A 12,263-nucleotide genomic window follows, 5' to 3' on the forward strand; every position below is an offset into this window, starting at 1 on the left:
TAAAAGGCACTTGTACAGATCTGATTGTGATTTTGGTATACGTTAATTGAAGTTATATTTTAGTGCTGCTTGGTCTCTGTTTGATTGGAATGGAATCAGACTTTGATTGTAGCAGAAGGAACCTTGATAATAGAACCAAATGCGAGGCATGAGCTTGCCTTAGCCAACTGCAGGATTCCCAGCTGCATTTTTCAGCTGGATTGGATATGGGGATGAGGGTCAGGTAACTAATGCATTGCCTTAGGGCTGTCTTCCCTTTAAAGGATGGCAAACTGCTTGTAGGAGTTTCTAGTCAACCAGAAGAATGGCTGCTCAGAGACACCACCAAGACTGCTAGCCACTGCTGGACTGTAACTGAAAAAAGATGTCATGGAAGCTTTTCATACTGCTAACCAGGAAATGGCTTCTGGGGTGGTGGGGGTAGTCAGGAAGTTGGTGAAGATAGGCAGAAATGTTGATATGGTGGCAACCATTGCTGGTGAGTATCTACCTTTGGCTCAAAGAGTGTCCAAACAACACAGCCTCCTCCTAAGCCCACAGTGGAGCCACAATGGTTTACTTGTGGCCTTTCCCTTGGTAGGACTACATCATATATCAATAATGGAATAACATAAAGCTGAATGGTCTTTCCTGCTCCGTTCTCTTCAAAGCATTGTTCTGGAGAGTGTATAAGCCCAAGTCTGGCTTGCTAAGGTTAAAAATGTGTATGTAACCCTTTAGGCTAATGTAGAATACAGGGGTGTAACAGAAATTGTTTTTTTCTGGATGTTTTAGTCTTGCCATGAGTCTTCATTGATCAAAACTTATTTGATTCCAGCACACACACAGACATCATTACACGATTCAATTCTGAACTTAATACAAGGATATATGAATCCCGAATTGTAATCTTTTGGATATAAAGTCTCGATAAAGGGAAGCCAAGAATCCACATAACACTATCAATACACACAGCATTTAAATACTTTTTAATGAGGAATCTATACACTATTGTGCCTAGGGTAATATTATGCCAGAATATTCCTTACATAATCATTGATATTGATCACTTTGTGGTGGGGATAAGTGATAATACATAAATTTTAATCACAACTGATGCATTAAAACAGAACAATATAAAATATAATGCAACAGAGACCTCTGTGAATTGCGTCCAACCAGAAATAGCAGCTACCCTTCAAGCATTAACATTGTAAAGGAAAGCTGGGTAAGAATGGCACATTGACACACTAAGTAATCTTTACATTAAACTCAACAACACAGAGCCAAGCAAGGGCCAGAAGAGGAAAAGCCCAATCCACATGAGCACATCTTCCAGCTCTACAGAAGTAACCTGAAAAGAAACAGGTTGGATCTTCAAAGGATACATTCCAACGCACCTGTCATGGTACAGAGACATTCACCTCAGTGGGTAATATATCTAGGAGAGGCTCAGCATCATAGTCACACAGCGCTGGCATAGGGTCGCAGCTAAAGGAAGAAGAAAACCACAAAATCATAAAACCATAAGAAATAGGAATCAGAGTAGGCAATTTGGTCCCTTGAGCCTGTTCTACCATTCAATAGGATCTGACATTTCTCATATCCATTTTCCTTTCCTTTTCCCACAACCCTTGATTCCCCTACTGATCAAAAATCTATCTCAGCCTTAAATATAGACAAGGACTCTGCATCCCCTCCCACCCACTGCTCTCTATAGTAAAGACTCTCAGTCCTTTGAAAGAAGAAATTCCTTCCCAGCTCGGTCTTAAATTGGCGCCCCTTTATTCTGAGACTAGGCCCTCTGGTCCAAAACTCTCCCATGAGAGGGAACATTCTTTCAGCGTTTATCCTGTCAAGCATTCTAAGAATCCTGTTTTTTAAAAAAAAATCATCACCTCTCATTCCTCTAAACTCTGGTGAACTGAATCCCAACTTGTTTGACCGTTGATCATATGATATACCCTCCAACCAGGAATCATTCTCGTGAACCTTCTTTGAACTACCTCCAATTAAATGATATCTTTCCATAAATAATGGGACCATAACCACTCATAATACACTAAATGTGATCTCACCATCACCTTTTATAGCTGCAGTAAGACTTCCCTACTCAGATACTCCAATCCCCATGAAGGAAGAACCAAAATTCCATCAGTTTTCCTGACTACATCATGTAGCTGTGTGCTGGCTTTCTGTATTTTGTGCACAAGTGCCCCAGGTCCCTTAATGTTGCAGCTTTCTGAAGTTTTTCTCCATTTAAATAACATTTTGTTCTCCCTTCCAAAATGAACAACTTCATCTACTGGATTCCCTTGATCCACACTGGTTGAGTTTTCTTCAAAAATCTTTTTTGGCCTCCTTTGCTAGATTCTGAATTCATTCCACTCTTTAGGGCTATCACTGACTTTGGCCTCTTAATATCCTTTATCTTTCAATTTAATACTCCTCTTATCTTCCTGTATATGCATGGATGGTTTATACCTCTCTTAGAATCTTTTCTTCTTATTGCGATATACTTTTCTTGAGAGTCATGAATTACCTTCTTAAATGTCTGCCATTGCTTGCTTACTGTTATTTTAATTACCTTTTTTTGGTTCATGTTTCTCACCTGAACTGAATATTAAATTCTGTCATGTTATGATCACTAGTTCTAGGAGAGGTTTTACTCAGCGATCATTTATTAAACCTTCGAGGAGCAGGGGAGTCAACGTTTTGAGCATAAGGTCTTCATCAGAAACCCCGAAAGAAAGCCCTAATGCCTCTGTGACTTTGGTAGTCATTTGTTAATGTTCTGATAAGGAGTTGGACATTATCCATTACCAGATCCAAGATAGCCTGTTCCATTGTTGGGTGTTTACTATAGGCCCCCCAATAGCAGCAGAGATGTGGAGAAACAGATTGGGAAACAGATTTTGGAAAGGTGCAGAAGCCACAGGGTAGTAGACATAGGTGATTTCAACTTCTCAAACATTGATTGGAAGCTCTTTAGATCAAGTAGATTGGATGGGGTGGTGTTTGTGCAGTGTGTACAGGAAGCTTTTCTAACTCAGTATGTAGATTGCCCCACCAGAGGGGAGGCCATATTGGATTTGGTACTTGGTAACGAACCGGGACAAGTGATGGTCTTGTTAGTGGGTGAACAGTTTGGTGATGGTGACCACAATTCTGTGACTTTCACCTTGGTTATGGAGAGAGATAGGTCGTGCAACAGGGTAGGTTTTACAATTGGGGGAAGGGTAAATACGATGATGTAAGACAGGATCTGAGGAGCATAAGTTGGGAGCATAGGCTGTCAGGTAAGGATGTCGTGGAAATGTGGAACGTTTTCAAGGAACAGATACGACATGTCCTTGATATGTATGTACCTGTCAGGCAGGAAAGAGATGGTCGTATGAGGGAACCTTGGTTGACGAGGGAGGTTGAATGTCTTGTAAAGAGGAAGAAGGGGGCTTACATAACGTTGAGGAAACAAGGTTCAGACAGAGCATTGGAGGGATACAGGATTGCCAGAAGGGACCTGAAGAAAGGGATTAGGAGAGCTAAGAGAGGCCATGAAAAATCTTTGGCGGATAGGATCAAGGATGACCCCAAGGCATTTTATGCGTATGTGAGAAACATGAGAATGATGAGAACGAGGGTAGGTCCGATCAAGGACAGTAGTGGGAGACTGTGTATTGAATCAGAAGAGATAAGTGAGGTCTTGAATGAGTACTTTTCTTCAGTATTTACAAACAAGAGGGACCGTATTGTTGAAGAGGAGAGTGTGAAATGGACTGGTAAGCTAGAGGAGATACTTGTTAGGAAGGAAGATGTGTTGGACATTTTGAATAACTTGAGGATAGACAAGTCCCCCGGGCCTGACGGGATATATCCTAGGATTATGTGGGAAGCAGGAGAGAAAATTGCAGAGCCGTTGGCAATGATCTTTTCGTCTTCACTGTCAACAGGGGTGGTACCAGGGGACTGGAGAGTGGCGAATGTTGTGCCCCTGTTCAAAAAAGGGAATAGGGATAACCCCGGGAATTACAGGCCAGTTAGTCTTACTTCGGTGGTAGGCAAAGTAATGGAAAGGGTACTGAGGTATAGGATTTATGAGTATCTGGAAAGACACTGCTTGATTAGGGACAGCCAGCACGGATTTGTGAAGGGTAGGTCTTGCCTTACAAGTCTTATTGAATTCTTTGAGGAGGTGACCAAGCATGTGGATGAGGGTAGAGCAGTGGATGTAGTATACATGGATTTTAGTAAGACATTTGATAAGGTTCCCCATGGTAGGCTTATGCGGAAAGTCAGGAGGCATGGGATAGAGGGAAATTTGGCCAGTTGGATAGAAAACTGGCTAACCGGTCGAAGTCAGAGAGTGGTGGTAGATGGTAAATATTCAGCCTGGAGCCCAGTTACAAGTGGAGTTCTGCAGGGATCAGTTCTGGGTCCTCTGCTGTTTGTAATTTTTATTAATGACTTGGAAGAGGGAATCGAAGGGTGGGTCAATAAATTTGCAGACGATACAAAGATTGGTGGAGTTGTGGATAGTGAGGAGGGCTGTTGTCGGCTGCAAAGAGACTTAGATATGATGCAGAGCTGGGCTGAGGAGTGGCAGATGGAGTTCAACCCTGCCAAGTGTGAGGTTGTCCATTTTGGAAGGACAAATAAGAATGCGGAATACAGGGTTAACGGTAGGGTTCTTAGTAAGGTGGAGGAGCAGAGGGATCTTGGGGTCTATGTTCATAGATCTTTGAAAGTTGCCACTCAGGTGGATAGAGCTTGTAAGAAGGCCTATGGTGTATTAGCGTTCATTAGCAGAGGGATTGAATTCAAGAGTCGTGAAGTGATGTTACAGCTGTACAGGACTTTGGTTAGGCCACATATGGCGTACTGTGTGCAGTTCTGGTCACCTCACTTTAGGAAAGATGTGGAAGCTTTGGAGAAGATTTACCAGGATGTTGCCTGGAATGGAGAATAGGTCGTACGAGGATAGGTTGAGCGTGCTAGGCCTTTTCTGATTGGAACGGAGAAGGATGAGGGGTGACTTGATAGAGGTATATAAGATGATCAGGGGAATAGATAGAGTAGACAATCAGAAACTTTTTCCCCGGGTACAACAGAGTGTTACAAGGGGACATAAATTTAAGGTGAAGGGTAGAAGGTATAGGGGGGATGTCAGGGGTGGGTTCTTTACCCAGAGAGTGGTGGGGGCATGGAATGCGCTGCCTGTGGGAGTGGCAGAGTCAGAATCATTGGCGAACTTTAAGTGGCAATTGGATAGATACATGGATGGGTGCTTAAGCTAGGACAAATGTTCGGCACAACATCGTGGGCCGAAGGGCCTGTTCTGTGCTGTATTGTTCTATGTTCTATGTTCCATGAGTCATAATGCTCTAGTAAACCAACCCTAATGTGCTCTTTGTCGTAGCTGCCCTTTCAATTTGATTAACATAATCAACATGAAGATTGAAGTCAACCATAATTTTTGCTCTATTCTTCTTACATGCTCCTATTATTTGTTGATTTATAGCCTTTTTACCATGTGGCTACAGTTTTGGCAGTCTGTATTCTATTCCTACCAATGACTTCTTTCCCTTTGCTGCTTTTTAGCTCTGTCCAAATTGACTCTTCATCATCTGAACCTAAATCATCTCTCACAACTGCCTTAATTTCATTCCTTATTAAAGGTGCTTCCCAGCACCTTTTCATCCATCCTCTCTCTCTAAAAATATCCCTGAGTGTTAAGCTGTCAGTTTTGATCTCATTGTAACCATGTTTCCATAATGCCTATGAGATTTCAGTTACCTCAGTTTGTGCCATCAGTTTGTCTATTTAATACTGAATACTCCGTGAATTAAGATCCAGTTTCTCTACACTTTTATATCCTTGGTACAACATAATGTTCATACATTCTGTTCCTTCTTTGTATTTTCTGGTAACAATCAGCCTTGTCACTAACCTACAATCATACCTTCTCATGTGACTTTGATTTTATAATTTTCCATACAACTGAATATCTACCCCCAACTCCCACCTATCCTCAAAGCCCTACCTACATCCCTACTTGTGCAATTCACCAGGACTCTGGTATCAGCATGATTTAGGTGGAACCCATCCCACAGGCACAGCTCTCTTCTTCCAAATTACAGCTGAGATTTCTGAGACTCAGTGATAACAGTTTTATTTGGAGTACAGTATAGATAATGAGTCTCTGGCCATGGTCATAAAAGAGCTGATGAGATGCAGAGGTAGGCAGGGGAACATCTGGTAGAGCTGTCAGAGAAGTTGCACAGGCAGAGTCTGCCCATGTTCTGACTGAAATCATGGCTCCAGCATACAAGGTCATGGGTGTCTCCATCGACCAGATAGTAGGTGGCATGGAGAGCCAGTATCTGCCAGCTATGTGTTGGGGCCTTCACTCCTTTACTTTCGTTAATTGGATCAGCATCAGGGAGCTAAGCAAACTTGACACTGCCCTCTGTGCCCCATCTCCTCAAGGGGTGAATGGGTTGCCATTATACACAGGGAAGAATCACCAAGAAATTGTCCTCTCAAGACACACCAGAGATACTCTTCCAATTCTCTTCTTCCAGGATGTAACTGGAGGAGATTGAGCCTTTATGACAACAGGTTGGAATCCTTTAGACTCCAGGAGACACTTGCCAAAGTAGTTAGAGGCAAGGCAGCTAAGCATTCATCAGGCTTCCACAAACTTAACTATAGCTGCTGAGATGGTACGACAATGTAGTGAAAGGAATAGAAAGATTAAAGAATATTGAAGTCACTTTAGTTGAACAGCTGTAAACCTTCTATGCAACACCACATCGGAAACAAATATAACATTTTCATATACATTCCTTTGGTCTCATTCAACTGTTAAGACTTCTAACCATTAATGGTTTCATTGTAGACTACGTTGGACATGGAACATAGAACAATACAGCACAGAATAGGCCCTTCAGCCGTCAATATTGCGCTGACCTGTGAACTCATCTAAACCTATCCCCTGACACTATCCCATTATCATCCATATGCTTATCTAAGGACTGTTTAAATGCTCCTAATCTGGCTGATTTTACTACATTGGCAGGCAAGGCAAGGCCCTCACCACTCTCTGAGTAAAGAATCTGCCTCTGACATCTGTCTTAAGTCTATCACCCCTCAATTTGCAGCTATGCCCCATCGTGCAAGCCAACATCACCATCCTAGGAAGAAGACTCTCATTGTCCACACTATCTAATCCTCTGATCATCTTGTATGTCTCTATTGAATCCCCTCTCAGCCTTCTTCACTCCAGTGAGAACAGACCCAAGTCCCTCAGCCTTTCTTCATAAAACCTTCCCTCCAGAACAGGCCACATCCTGCTAAATGTCCACTGCACCTTTTCTAATGCTTCACATCCTTCCTGTAATGGGGCGACCAGAACTGTACATAATATTCCAAGTGAGGCCGCACTAGCATTTTGTACAGTTGCAGCAAGACATCACGGCTCAGGAACTCAATCCCTCTACCAATAAAACCTAACACACCGTATGCCTTCTTAACCCCACTATCAACCTGGGTGGCAACTTTCAGGGATCTATGTACATGGACACCAAGATCCCGCTGCACATCCACACTGCCATCTTTCCATTGATCCAGTGTTCTGCCTTCTTGTTACTCTTCCCAAAGGTGAATCACCTCACATTTATCTGCATTGAACTCCACCTTTCAGCCCAACTCTGCAGTTTATCCAAGTCCCCCTTCAACCTGCAACATTCTTCCACACTGTCCACCACTCCACCAACTTTAGTGTCATCTGCAAACTTACTAACCCATCCATCTATGCCTGCGTCCATGTCATTTATAAACATGACAAACAGCAATGGGCCCAAAACAGATCCTTGTGGCACACCATTAGTAACCAGACTCCAGGCTGAATATTTTCCATCAACCACTACTCACTGCCTCTTACAGAAATCCAGTCTCTAATCCAAACTGCTAAATCACCCTCAATCCCATGCCTCTGCATTTTCTCCAAAAGCCTACCACGTGGAACCTTATCAAAGGCTTTATTGAAGTCCATGTACACCACGTCAACTGCCCTACCCTCATCCACATGCTTGGTCACCTTCTTAAAAAAACTCAATGTGATTTGTGAGACACGACCTGTCCCTGATGAAACCATGTTGACTATCTCCAATCAAATTTTTGCTTGCTCGATGATTATAAATCCTATCTCTTATAATCCTTTCCAAACCTTTTCCTACAACAGATGTAAGGCTCACTGGTCTATAATTACCTGGGTCATCTCTACTGCCCTTCTTGAAAAAGGGCACAACATTTGCAATTTTTCAGTCTTCCGGTACTAAACCTGTAGACAATGACAACTCAAAGATCAAGGCCAAAGGCTCCGCCAACTCCTCCCTAGCTTCCAAGAGAATTTTTGGATAAATCCCATCTGGCCCAGGGGACTTATCTACTTTCACAACTGTTAGAATTGATAGAAATAGAATTGATAACACCTCCTCCTTGATAGCCTCAATCTTTTCTAGTCTAATAAGCCCTATCTCAGTCTTCTCCATGAAAATATTCTCCTTTTGCTGATTGAAAACAGAGAAGAAATATTTGTTTAGCACCTCTGCAATCTCCACAGGGTCCACTGACAACTTTCTACTTCTGTCTTTGACTGGTCCTAATCCTACTCGTCATTCTTTTATTCCTCACGTACCTATTGAAAGCTTTAGGGTTCTCCTTTATTCTACCTGCTAAAGACTGCTCATGACCCCTCCTTGCTCTTCTTAACTCTCTCTTCAAATTCTTCCTAGCTAATCTGTGACTCTCCATCGCCTCATCTGAACCATCTTGTCTCAACATCACATCAGCCACCTTCTTCCGTTTAACAAAGAACACAACTTCTTTCGTAAACCACTGTCCCCTTACCTTATCACTTCCTTCCTGCTTGACAGGGACATACTTACCAAGATTAGAGTGGTGCTGGAAATGCATAGCAGGTCAGGCAGTGTCCAAGGAGCAGGAAAACCGACATTTCGGGCAGGAGTCCTTCTTGAGGAAAGATGCTGGAAGCCTTGGGGGTGGAGAAATAAATGGGACGGGGTTGGGGCTGAGGAGACGGTAGCTGGGAGTGAAATAGGTGGACGGAGGAAGGGGTAAAGGTGATAGATTGGAGAGGAGGGTGGAGCGGATAGGTGGGAAGGAAGAATGACAGGTGGGACAGGTCATGAGGACGGTGCTGAGCTGAAAGTTTGGAACTGGGGTAAGGTGAGGGGAGGGGAAATGAGGAAACTGGTGAAGTCCACATTGATGCCCTGGGGTTTGAAGGGTTCTGAGGCGGAAGATGAGGCATTCTTCTTCCAGGCTTCGGGTGTTGAGGGAGTGGAAGTGGAAGAGGCCAAGGACCTGCATGTCCCTATCAAGGACACGCAATATCTGTTCCTTAAACCAGCTCCACATTTCGATTGTCCCCATCCCCTGTATTTTGCTACCCCATTCTATGCATCCTAAATCTTGCCTAATCACATTATTATCACCCTTCCACTATCTATAACTCTTGCCCTGTGGCAAATACCTATCCCTTTCCATCACTAAACTAAACATCACTGAATTATGGTCACTCTCTCCAAAGTGCTCACCTACAACTAAATCAAGCACCTGGCCTGGCTGATTACCAAGCATCAGATCCAGTGTGGCCTCCCCTCTTGTCGGCTCTTCGACATACTGTATCAGGAAACCCTCCTGCACACATTGGACAAAAACTGATCCACTGATGCACTAGAGTTATAGCATTTCCAGTCAATGCTGGGGAAGTTAAAGTCTCCCATAATGACCACCCTGCTCCTTTCACTCCTACCCAAAATTGTTTTGCCAATCCTTTCCTCCACATCCCTGGAACTTTGCAGATGCCTATAAAAATCTCCCAGCAGTGTGACCTCTCCTCTCCTGTTTTTAACCTCTGCCCATACTACTTCAGTCGTCAAAAGTTCTTTCAGCCATCATTATACTGTCATTGACTAACAAAGCCACACCTCCCCTCTTTTACCACCTTCCCTGATCTTAATGAAAGATCTAAACCCTAGAACCTGCAACATCCATTCCTGACCCTGCTCAATCCATGTCTCTGAAATGGCCACAAAATTGAAGCCCCAGGTATCTATCCATGCTGCAAGCTCACCTACCTTATTTCAGATACTCCTGGCGTCTGAAGTACACACACTTCAAACTAGCTTGCTGTCTGCCAGCACGCTCCTGTGACCGTAAAATCTTGTCCATGTCCTCCTTACTCACATCCTCCTGTGCACTGGAACTACACCACAGGTTCCCATCCCATCCATTGAAGGGCTATGGCAATCCTACGTACTCACATGCACAGGCAAAGAGCTCCAAGGTTCTCATTCACAGTAGTTTACTGGGAAAATCCTGAATTCTGAAAGTGGGAATGTTAGCTATGGTTGTGCTTCAGGAGTCAATCAGCATAGTGAAAGCCCTATTCATTTTGTTTTGACATGTGAATGGCTGTCAACTAAGTTTTGTGTCAACCATTTACAGCCTCCATATCAGCCCAAATCATCCATATTGATGATTTAATCAGCAACTTGAAGTGAAGTTTATTAATACAATGAGAGAAAAAATAATGTACAATGTGTGACAACACAGTATTAGAATGTTTTCCAAGTTATAAAACAAGCATTCCGTTGAGGGCAGTAACATTTCAGCATCTTAATTGCATTTAACTTGTAGGTGTCCAGAAATGATCTTGCAAAATTATCCATTCTCAATCTAGCTGATATCAGTTATTGCAGAACTGTTTATCTCTTCTCACTACTACCTGGCTTTCTTACAATCCTCGTCATCAGCATTAGCTCCCTCAATATGCCCATCAGACTTCCCTTCTTCCTTATCTAAGCATGACTGTTCCAAAGCCAGGGAACTATAGACCAGTGAGCCTGACCTCAGTGGTGGTCAAGTTGGAGGAAATCTTGAGGGACAGGATGTACATGTATTTGGAAAGGCAAGGACTGATTATGGATAGTCAACATGGCTTTGTGCGTGGGAAATCATGTCTCACAAACTTGACTAAGTTTTTTGAGGAAGTAACAAAGAAGATTGATGAAGGCAGAACAGTAGATGTGATCTATATGGACCTCAGTAAGGCATTCAACAAGGTTCCCCATGGGAGACTGATGAGCAAGGTTAGATCTCATGGAACAAAAAGACATTTGGATACAGAACTGGCTCAAATGTAGAAGACAGAGAGTGTCGGTGAAGGGTTGTTTTTCAGACTGGAGGCCTATGACCAATGGAGTGCCATAAGGATCGGTGATGGATCCTCTACCTTTTGTCATTTACATAAATGATTTGGATGCGAACATAAGAGGTATAGTTAGTAGGTTTGCAGATGACACCAAAATTGGAGGTGTAGTGGACAGCAAAGAGGGTTACCTCAGATTACAACAGGATCTTGACCAGATGGGCCAATGGGCTGAGAAGTGGCAGATGGAGTTTAATTCAGATAAATGCGAGGTGCTGCATTTTGGGAAAGCAAATTTTAGCAGGACTTATATACTTAATCGTAAGGTCCGAGGGAGTGTTGCTGAACAAAAAAACCTTGGGGAGTGCAGGTTCATAGCTCCTTGAAAGTGGAGTCACAGGTAGATAGGATAGTGAAGAAGGCATTTGGTATGCTTTCCTTTATTGGTCAGAGTATTGAGTACAGGAGTTGGGAGGTCATGTTGCGGCTGCACAGGACATTGGTTAGGCCACTGTTGGAATATTGCGTGCACTTCTGGTCTCCTTCCTATTGGAAAGCTGTTGTGAAACTTGAAAGGATTCAGAAAAGATTTACAAGGATGTTGCCAGGGTTGGAGGATTTGAGCTTTAGGGAGAGGCTGAACAGGTTGTGGCTATTTTCCCTTGAGCGTCGGAGGCTGAGGGGTGACCTTATAGAGGTTTACAAAATTATGAGGGGCATGGATAGGGTAAATAGACAAAGTCTTTTCCCTGGGGTTGGGGAATCTAGAACTAGAGGGCATAAGTTTAGGGTGAGAAGGGAAAGATATAAAAGAGACCTAAGGAGCAACTTTTTCACCCAGAGGGTGGTACATGTATGGAATGAGCTGCCAAAGGAAGTTGTGGAGCTGGTACAATTGCAACATTTAAGAGGCATTTGGATGGGTATATGAATAGGAAGGGTTTGGAGGGATATGGGCCGGGTGCTGGCATGTGAGACTAAATTGGGTTGTGATATCTGGTCGGCATGGACAAGTTGGACCGAAAGGTTTGTTTCCATGCTGTACATC

This window comes from Chiloscyllium plagiosum, unplaced genomic scaffold (assembly GCF_037043375.1).
Source record: "Chiloscyllium plagiosum isolate Xiang-an unplaced genomic scaffold, Cpla_swu_hap1 HiC_scaffold_19, whole genome shotgun sequence".
Taxonomy (NCBI): domain Eukaryota; kingdom Metazoa; phylum Chordata; class Chondrichthyes; order Orectolobiformes; family Hemiscylliidae; genus Chiloscyllium; species Chiloscyllium plagiosum.